We start from the raw sequence: 11098 nt of genomic DNA, 5'->3' as shown, positions 1-11098 counted from the left end.
CTACCTTGGAACTCACTCTGTAGACCAATTTGGCCTCAAATTCAGAGATCCACCTGCCTCTGCCACCTGGTGTGCCACCACTGCCCAGCCATTATTATTATTATTATTATTATTATTATTTTAATATTTTGAGACAAGTTTCCTCTGTGTAGCCCTGGCTGTCCTGGAACTCACTCTGTAGACCAGGCTGGCCTTGAATTCAGAAATCCACCTGCCTCTGCCTCCCAAGTGCTGGGATTAAGGTGTGTGCCACCACTACCCAGCCTCAATCATAATTTAAACTAAAAGTAAAGGATATCTTGAATGAACAATCTGCCTCTGAAGGCCCTGCCTTGCTTAGTCGCTAACAGTGCCGCAGTGTTGACGGGGACTGCATTGCAGCTGTAGATGGGTTTTGGTAGGAAGGCCATTTTCACAGTATTAATCCTAGCAATTCTTTTCAGTTTCCTCCTAGTGTCTTCCCAAACTCATTTCTTAAGTGTTGTAAATTTCCACTGCAGAGGTCTTCCTTTAGCAAGCCAGGGCAAGATCTGCTCAGGCTAGAATTTGTTAATAAAAATACCAGGTCTCTGTCTATTATACCGGAGCTAGAGCAAGCTAAATAGAGTGTAGAAACATAAGGAGCATAGCAACACTCCCCTCCCCCGCGCCCTTCCCCACCCTGGAAAATTCTCCTCTAGAGTACTCCAAGTCAGCTAAGTCTCTTCTCTCTGCCTCCTTGCCATCCAGGTGCTGGGGTTACAGATTCCTGACACCCACTGCATCCAGCTTTTTATTTATTTATTTACTTATTTGTCAGATGATCTTTTATTGCAATATTTTTCTCTTGGTATTTATCTGCCTGGGTGTTCTACTACATCACTGATGATGTCATCTATGATGTCATAAGTGTGGCAGCCATCTGCATTGCAGCCCTCTGACTATGCAATACCCAGTATCTCCTTAGTAGTTCTAGAAAGTTCTCTGAGTAAAGTCAGTTGCCACAATTGTCGAGCAGTGTTAGCAATCTTATCAAAAGTGATATTTCCACTCTGTTTAATGTTTTCCTGCCTCTTTTTGCTTCCATGACTCTTTGATGGCTTCAGTAATCAGGGCAGGGGCAGAGGGGACCTCCTCAGTCTGGCCCTGTGTTTTTCTGAATGACCAGGTTCTCTGTAATCCTCAGAGTTTCCAATTACTGATTATTTTGGTGATGCATCTTAAGTACATGATTTTGATGTCATCAGGGTTGAAATTGAGCAAAATAATAGAGATAGCAATGACAGATGGGCCCAGATTTGTGACAACTGAGAAAGGTTGCAACAGAACATCCAGGAAGCCAAAAGCAGCATCCAGCTTTTTCTGTGGGATCCGGGAATCAAATTCAGATAACCAGGCTTGCACAACCAGCACTTTTTCTTGCAGAGCTCTCTCCTTGGCCTGTGCAGGTAATTCTAATGGAAACCCTTCTTCTTAGCAAGGACAGCTAACACAATATTGCATTCTTTTGTTTTGGTTTTGGTTTTTGGTTTTTGGTTTTTGAGACAGGTTTTCTCTGTGTAGCCCTGGCTGCCCTGGAACTCACTCTGTAGACCAGGCTGGCCTCAATTACTTTGTCAGACAACAAGTCTTAAAGTCTTCTCCCTAACTTATTATTTCTAGAATGTTCAGTTATTCATGGATGGCCCAGGCTGGTCCCTAATTCACAATCCCCTGCCTTTAGGTCATAAATACTGGAGTAATAGAAACATGCTACCAGGCAGTGGTGGCATACACCTTTAATCCCAGCACTTGGGAGGCAGAGGCGGGTGGATCTCTGAGTTCGAGGCCAGCCTGATCTACAGAGTGAGTTCCAGGACAGCCAGGGCTACACAGAGAAACCCTGTCTCGAAAAGAAAAAAAACAAAAACAAAAACAAAAAAGGAAAGAAAGGAAGGAAGGAAAGAAGGAAGGGAGGAAGGAAAGGAAGGAAGGAAAGGAAGGAAGGAAGGGAGGGAGGGAGGAAGGAAGGGAGGGAGGGAGGAAGATGCCACCGGACCAGAAAATTATTCTGCAAATAACATGAGCATTATTTAAACATTGAACTTAGGAGTTCCTTGGGATATATAGTAAGACTCTTAGTTACTTAAAGTTATTGTCAACAGATTAGTGACTATCCTTTCAGAAGCAACCTGTGTACATAAGGCATATAGTTGTTCTGTATCTGGCATCTGACTAAATGCTCTGCAGTTTGCTTTGTGACAAATGCACATGTTTTATGCTGAGGTGCAGTGAGACATCTCACAGCATCAGAGTGCTCTGTCCCTGCTGCAACAAAAAGCCTCTTGAAAGCGACCTTTGTCTCAGTATGTGTGGCAGGAGCAGAAGCAGTTTACAATAAACAATATCTCACAATAATGGCTCATTCTTTGGGAAAAAATCCAGCAAATGTCTTGGGGAAATGTCACCATGCATCTGGTGGTCAGCAAACTTGGAGCGGGGTTCCTATCTACTTCTGCATTCCACACCCTGGCTCACAAAGAACTGGATTATCAGAGAAATCATTTTAAAGCGAAATACTCCCACTATTTTCAGGATCTCTAAACGAGCTAGATTTCCAGAGAAAGTGCTCCATGGCAGAATCTCTGTTTGTTACTCTTTGTGGTCCAAAAATAACCTCCAACAGTCTAATGTCTTCATGCCTGCTGTGTGCAATTGCCTATGAACACGCTGTATACATTTCTCATTTAATCCACACAGTTACTACTGAGGCAAGCACTGCTCTTTTCTGTTTCCTCTCAGGTATTGAAAAGGAACACAAACATCCCTACACCTTAAGCTACACCCCCTAAGAGAACAAGCTGCACTTGCAACTGAGGCCCTTGTAATCCTAAAGGCTGCTAAGCTCTGTGCGTTCTACTTTTCTGCTCTGGTAGACCTTGTCCCTTTTCTTCCCACATAATTGCTTGGTTCAGTTGGGACACCCTAATCAGCATGTCTTCTGCCTTCTCTTAAACACATCTTGCCTTTTCTGCCTCATCTGTCTTCTAGAAAATGCTATGACCATGCAGTTCAGATCAGCCTTCCGTATGATTCAGCCATCACTGCTCACCAAAGGGAAAAGTGGGGCATCCACATTAGCCAAATGGCCTTGTTTTGAATCCAGGACAAAGATGCCATATCCATTCTGAAGACACATGCTTGGGCCCCAAACACAACTTTTACTGTGGACTGTATCCAGGTCACCTTTTAAGAGACACAGATGCCAGCCACAGTTCTGTGACTTGCATAGGTCTCCACTGCTTTCTCTCTCTCTCTCTCTCTCTCTCTCTCTCTCTCTCTCTCTCTCTCTCTCTCTCTCTCTCTCTCTCTCTCTCTCTCTCTCTCTCTCTTGCTTTAATTTGCTTCTGCCACCACGAAAACACAATGTGTATTTTACTCATATTTGCTCAAGTCGAGTCCTTCTGGGGTATAAGCTCTCTGTAGAGAGTTTGTCTGTTTTCTTCATTTCAACATCTCAAGTGAATAGAACAGTGCCTATAACCACAGTAAGTGCTCAATAAAAGCAAATGAGTCCCAAGCTCTCTGCCTTCCTCACCCCAAACCACAGTCTGCCAAGACCTCTGCTGTTGTGCTTAGTATGTGTTCAGTTTTCTCCTGCCAGCTAAGTGATCATTTTCATGAGGACAAAGACAACACAAAAGGTCTATTATTTGTTCAGTGCTCCTCCCAGAGTTCTGGGCAGATAGTCAACTTCATTAGATGTTTGATGATTAGATCCTATCTGTAAGGAACCAGTGTCTTTCAACCAGATAACTATGGAATCTCTCCAAAAGGGCCAGGTTACCAGGCAAGAGGCACACATCTTTCCTCGGTGCTCAAACGCTTGGTGACAGGAATTCCTACAACCAAGAAAAGCCTGATAGAGTCTCAAGATACTTTCATTTGGGGAACATGGGAGCTCTATTAATGGAAACAGGGCAGAATCAGGAAAAGGGCTAATGAGGCCATTCCCAAGGGACAAGGAATGTCAGGAAATTGTGATTACACCAAGAAGTTAACACACTCCTGGTTAACTCAAAGCTCTGTGACAGGGGACCCTACTTAAACAGCTGGCCTTGAACTCACAATGCTCCTGCCTCTGTCTCCTAAGCACAGGGATTTATAGGTGTGCACGCTTTTTTTTTTAAAGTGATGCATGTTATAGTATAAATGAATTTCAAAGGAATCAGACACACGGCTTTGTGTTGTATAATTCCATTTAGTATGGAGTGTCCAAAATAAGCAAGTGTGTAGAGACAGATAATACATGAGTGGTCCCCAAAAGCTAGGGAAAGAGGGAAGTTGGGAAGGACTGCCAAAGGATGTGGGTGATGACAATGGTGTAGACACAGACAGCCATGGTGTATAATTCTGAAACTGAACTGAATCATATACTTCAAAGTGGTATTTGATGTCATGTGACCTCAATTGAGAAAGACTTCCATTTTCTTGAAAGTTACCAAGAAATCAATTTTAAGTACTCTGACTACAGAATATATGTAAGAGATGCATGCATTACTTAGCATGGTTTAAATATTCTACAAGGTATTCATATGTTAAAACATGTTTATGCTTAATATATTTCATTTTGTTTGGGAAGTAGAGGCAGAAGGATCAGGAGTTCGACTACATAGTAAATTTAAAGCCAGCCTGGGTAAAACGAGACTTTGTCTCAAAATAAACAAAAGAAACAAGCAATAATATGTATTATGTATGTATGTATGTATGTATGTTATTAAGTAAAGAATTTTAAAATGAATTTTTAAAAATGCAATGTACAAAGTATTGCTTATTGAGAATTTAAAGAATTATGAACCCTACATGCCAACATCTCTGAGAGAATGTCTTTATCATTACATGTATGTGGGCATAATTTTCAGAGCAGAATCTCTCCCCAGTCTCCTGCTAATCTGCTGAGAAGGGAAGCCAGGCGTGTATACAAAAACTAAGACATGGATCCTTTTGTTCTTGTGGTTTGAGACAAGGTCTCATGACCATCTACCTTGGTCTTCTCAGCGCTGAGGTAACTGTGAGTGTACACCACTAGACCTGCCTGAAAGGTGGGCTGAGAACTGACAGGAAGCTGCTCAAAAAAGCGTAGTAACTTCTAGAAGACAGTACGGCCACTTCTCCAAAAGCTGAACATGGGATTCTTCAATGCTTCGTCCCCAAGAGAAATGAGCGGTACCTCAATGTGAAGACTGGCATGTGATGTTCATAGCAACCCTAGGCAAGATGGCTCCACCCTCTCAGTACCCATCCTGGACAAGAGAAGAGTGGAAATGTAATCCCTTTGAGAGATAGAAAACTCAACAGAAAGGCATGCATGCACTCATAGCAGCCATGTGGATGAGTCTTTTCAAAGTTACCCTAAGTGAAAGAGACTGGACAAAAGCCCCTCATGCTGCGACATGTTACATGACATGTCCAGAAGACATTGTCAGAGGGTAAATGAGCTAGTGTTTGCTGCTTCCTGGAGGTGGGCGTTAACTCAGCTGTCAGGACAGGTGAGGGATTTTGTTGGGTGGAAAAAAATTTGAAAACTGACATCTAATAATGTCTGGAGTATTGGGCAAGGTCATGAAGCTCACTGAATTGCACACAGATGAGGAGTGAAGTTTATGATACATAAACTCACTATTGGGTCTAGTCTGGCCTCAAACTTGTGATCTTCCAGCCTCAGTCTCTCAAATGCTGGGATCATGGGTGAGCACTCCTGTACTTGGTTCACCTGCTCATTTTTTAAAGCGCAGGAAATCACGGAGAAGAAATTAGTACCTACTGGGACCAAGAATCACCTTACTCTGGTCTTTTAGTAACACCTGTTTTGTACAGTCGAGATCAGTCTTGAGGTACAAGTTGATGTCTCCATTCTCTGACCAAATGATGAACATTGAACTAAATACCAATGGCTAAATAACATTTCATCCCAGAATCTGGCTATGCTGGGTCCAACTGCATACTCCTAATGAATATTATGATTTTATAAATGACATGCTGAATATCTTTGTGTAATTGCTAGGGCTTTTTGTTGTTGTTTTTGAGAGAGGATCTCTTTATGTAGCCCTGGCTGGCCTAGAGCTCACTATGTGAATCATGCTGGTCCCAGACTCAGAGTTCTGCCTGCCTCTACTTCCTGAGTGCTGGGATCAAAGGCCTGCACCACCATGCCCAGCCAGTTAGGGCTTATTTTTAAATCTAGTTTCTTTCCAGTAATTATTCTGTTTTACAATTCTTGAATTTAGAAACTTGACCTTTTAAACAGAGGCTTCTTTATCTCCAGTTGGGGCAGTGAGTCCTGCTTAATCACAGAGAATCACTCGGTATTTCAAAACGGAGCCCCTGGATGACAACAGAGACAGCTTGGCCAGACCTGCTTTCCCTGGGGAGAGGGTCCCAGCTCACTCCAAGGGCTAGGATCTCAACAGCAGATCACCTTGGGCACAGCATTGAGTCGGGAGCAAATCCAAGAAAAGAAAAAAAAGGTGGCCAAGGTTCTCAAGCAGACCCCTCCATGCCAGGACACTCCTGGAGGTGAATGTGACGCCTGGAAGCCCGAAGCAAAGAGATGTCGTCAGTTCTCTGGACTGCTGACAGAACCGAGGCAGACCTGAATAGTGGCAGCAAAGGGACCTGGAGTGAGCCTGGCCTCGGGGTGAAAACTATTGCTATTGGCTTTCACAAACTAACTACAGGGATGCTGTGCATGCTGGACTGGGGGGGCCACAGTTAGCCCTCCTGTGCACCAGATACAGAAGAATAAGAGCTATAGGGTAGTGATGACCCACAAGCCTAGATGAGAGTGATGGTGTTTAAAATATATAACCATAAAAATTAGTAAGTGTGGGGGAGGGAGGGAGGGATGGCTTAGTTGGTCAAAGCCCTTCCTGTACAAGTATGGGGATCTAAGTTTGAATTCCAGGACCCATATAAAAGTCAAATGCTTAGCACATATATTTGTAAGCCCAAAAACTCCTCTAGGGAAATGGGAGGTAGAGACAGGAGATTCCCCAAAAGCTTGCCAGCCAGCTAGCCTGGAAACCCTATCTGAAACAAGGTGGATGGTGAGGACTGACACCCAAGGTTGTCTTAACACACACACACACACACACACACACACACACACACACGCATGCGCGCACGCACACACGCACGACGATGACGATGATGATAACATCAAAGGTAAAATTTGAAAAAAAAAACACTAGACAGAGGCTGGTTTTAAATGACCATAGAAACTGATTGTGAATGTTGTAAAACTGTATGCATGTGATGACAGTTACACAAAGTCAGTGAATTCTCTAAAAATCATCAAATTATGTACTTTATAAAGGTGAACTGTGTGGTATATCAGTTAAACCTCAATAAAGCCGATTCAAATTTAAAGGAAGAGTTGGTTGAGACAGAGATGGAGGCAGAAGGATCAGGATTCAAGGCCAGCCTTGATTTCAGAGTGAATTCAGCTCCACTCGCCTTGGCTGCATGAGGAAGATCCCATCTCAAAAACCCAAGTAAGTGGGTGGGTGTGGAGGCACGAACCTTTAATTCTAGCACTCAGGAGTCAGAGGCAGGTGGATCTCCCAGAGCTCAAGACCTGTCTGGTCTACATAATGAGATCCAGGACAGCCAGGACTATGTAGAGAGATCCTGTCTCAAAAAAACAAAACAAAAAACAAGTAAATAAATACACAAATTTAAAGAAAGAAAAAGAAAAGTGCCCCTATGTACAAAATCTCTGCCCCACTCTCCGTGCCACACCAAGGCTGATTCCTAGGTCCACTCCATCTCCCCATTCAGTGCGCAAAGCACCCTGGGAGGCTCAGCTTACACGAGTGATGGTCAAGAAAACTGTGGCTACTGTGGCCAGGGAATCAGATGAGATCTTTTATATACTGCACGGCGTAAACCTCAGGTGAAAACTCCTCATACAGAAGGTGTTCAGAAGACAGTATATCAGAAGGGTAGGGAAGACAATTCTCAGGCAGCTGGAGCCTCTACCTCATGGAGCGTTTGTTTGCTGTTGTTGACAGTCTACAGACACCACTCTGCAGTTTGGGATGATGAGGGATTCCAGACAAGATGTGCATTCAGCTCTGTGCTGAGACCATGTTCGGAGAGACCTGCATAGATTCAGTCAGTCAGTCAGTTAGTTATTGACAATGGAGTGTGTGAAATTATGAAAATCAGAGTTCTGTGAGGGCTAGAGAGGACAGAAGACACAGAGGAGGGAAGGGGTTGGACAAGGAAAAAACAAAGTTGCTTTTGTGCTCACGGGGGAGTATTTGCTTCTTTGTTTCAATAGTATGCCTAAAAGTCTCTCCCTACGGAGGATACTCCTGTATTTCTTTTCTTGGACTTTTCTATTTCAAAATACTTTTTTTGTGAGGATATTAACTGCCAGCTCCAAATCTCCCTCTTTTAGGGAGGTTATCGCTGAGAACAAGAGAATTACACTAGTTTAAAATGACAGTCTTTATCTAGACCAGCAGTACCACTTCTTTGAGGATCAAATGACCCTTTCGCAGGGATGGACTAACACCATTGGAAAACACAAATATTTACATTTCAGTTCTCAACAGTAGCAAAATTACAGCTATGAGGTAGCAAAGAAAATAATCTTATGGCTGGGAGTCATCACAACACGAGGAACGGCATTAAAGGCTTGCAGCAGCAGGACGGTTGGGAAGTGCTGCTCTAGACACTGGAAGAAGCTTAATGTTGTTCAGTATCACCTGTGCCCCAGTGCTCTGAGGTTTAATCCCTACCCAAGAGGAATGGTTTGGTAAGAGGTAATTTTTTTTTTTTCTGGTCTAGCCTGACAGGTGGGTTCGGATCTACTTCAGATGAGCAGCAGGCAGTTCGATGGAAAGATTCCGACCTTCTCTATTGTTTTGCAAGTGGAAAACTAAAGCCAAGAGCGGGGATGGTTTTTTGAGGCTGTGTCCTGCTTTCTGGCTCATGGGAAGCTTTTCTAACTTCAGCACAAGCCTGCTCTAGACAGGACCAAACGTGCCCTGTCCTCTGCTTTGCTCATGACACCTTTGGGGGAATATATCTGTTTGCCAGACATAACAGCTCTTGCCTATAATCTCGGTACTTGGGAATCTGAAGCAGGAGGATTTCTGCAACTTCTAGATCAGCCTGAATTAGAGAGTGGAAAACTGTCTCATAAAAACAATGAAAAGAGAAAGAAGGTTTTGTTTTGTTGTTTTGTTTTGTTTTTTGTTTTAAATAGAAAGAACAATTCGGCATCTAGACCAGTGATTCTCAACCTGTGTGCCATGACCCATTTTGGGGGTCACATATCAGATATCCTGCATACCAGATATTTACATGACAATTCATACCAGTAGCAAAGTTACAACTATGAAGTAGCAACAAAATAATTTTATGGTTGGGAGTCACAGCAACATGAGAAACTATATTAAAGGGTCTCAGCACTAGGAAGGTTGAGAAGCACTGGGTTGGACTCTTTCTGCAAAAAAAAAAAAAAAAATACTAGTATGGTTTGGAAAACTGCACAGCCTTAATACAGATGCAGGCTTTATTTTAAAGTCACAAGCTACTCTACTTCAAAGACCATTCTGTATCACTTGGGAGCTGTTATCTTGAACTATTCTAACCAAACTCACATTTATAAAGTTCCCAGAAGTCACTGTAAGACATGAGCTCAACCTGCTTACTAATGATATAGTTTTGCACTATGGTACATCTGCTGCTATTCATCTTTTCCAGTTTCTTTTTTTTTGTTTTTGTTTTTCAAGACAGGGTTTCACTGTATAGCCCTGGCTGTCCTGGAACTCACTCTGTAGACCAGGCTGGCCTCAAACTCAGAAATCCACCTGCCTCTGCCTCCCAAGTGCTGGGATTAAAGGCATGTGCCACCACTGCCTGGTTACATTAAATAATTTTGATTCCTTTTCCTTCTTTTTTAAGGTACTGTTGTTCTAATTTGGTTGTGTGTGGGTATTTGAGCATGTGTGCACATGCATGCATACCATGGCATACATGTGGACGTCTGAGAATAGTTAAGGAAGTCAGTTCTCTCATCGCTTCATGTTTATTGTGGTGATGGAATGGTAGGTAGGTCATCAGTGAGCTTAATTATGGTTGCTTACATGGACACAGATGGGAGCATGGACAACATCCCAGTAGTTACACCACTGAAGAAAATGACTCTGCCCTCCAGCAGCCATTGGTTACCAGCAGTTCCTCAGGAAGGGGTAGGCTTCATAAGTCCCTCCCCAGCTGTGGTACAATACTGAAGAGCCCCATCGTGTTCAGGTAACCACAGCTGTTGGGAGTGCCCATATCATCATCTCACAGCATCTTCTCCATCCTCTGGCCCTTACATTCTTTCTGACTCCTCCTCCTTGTGCAACATTCCTGAGCCCTGGAACAAGTGGTATAGATGGCCCCTTTAAGGCAGAACACACAACAGTCACTTGTTTCAAATAGTTTGAGCAGCCATGACTCTTAGCATTAACTGTCATCTACTGCAAAGAGAAACTTCTCTAACCAAGGTTGAGAGCAGAAAGTCATCTACAGATATAAGCATAAACATTTAGAAGACAGCTTGGTACCACATTGATTTAGTTAAGGTTCCCCTCTAGATCCTGGGCTATACCCAGCCATGGCTTTTGACCAAGATGGCAGTACCAGGCGTGAATTCGCTCCCATGGTGTGATCCTCAAATCCAATTAGAAAGCTGTCGGTTACCTCCATAACATTCGTGTTACCATCGCACCAATGGGCATGGCCTGCCTTGTAGGTTGGTACTGAAGCCCACAGGGTTCACACCTGGGTAAGACCATCCGTGGCTTTCCACCACAAGAAGTTTGCATATCACCTTCTGGCACTGGGCTAGGTAGCCAGAGGGAGGAAACTCCTAGCTCAGTTCCAGCTTGATGCCTTCCAACCAAAGCTTGTAGAGTCTTAAGCAACAGGCTCTTACTGTTTAGTTCTGGTGCTCAGTGAAGAACAAGGGCAATGGGTTAGATTGTTTGGGAGGCCTCTAGGGTCTCCAAAACCAACAACTTGTAAGGAGTTGGTCCACATCTGACATTGGCATTTTCACTAAATAATTACAGTTCCCGAT

The sequence above is a fragment of the Mastomys coucha genome, unplaced genomic scaffold (genome assembly GCF_008632895.1).
Source record: "Mastomys coucha isolate ucsf_1 unplaced genomic scaffold, UCSF_Mcou_1 pScaffold15, whole genome shotgun sequence".
Classification (NCBI taxonomy): domain Eukaryota; kingdom Metazoa; phylum Chordata; class Mammalia; order Rodentia; family Muridae; genus Mastomys; species Mastomys coucha.
Note: the sequence above shows the minus strand (reverse complement) of the source record.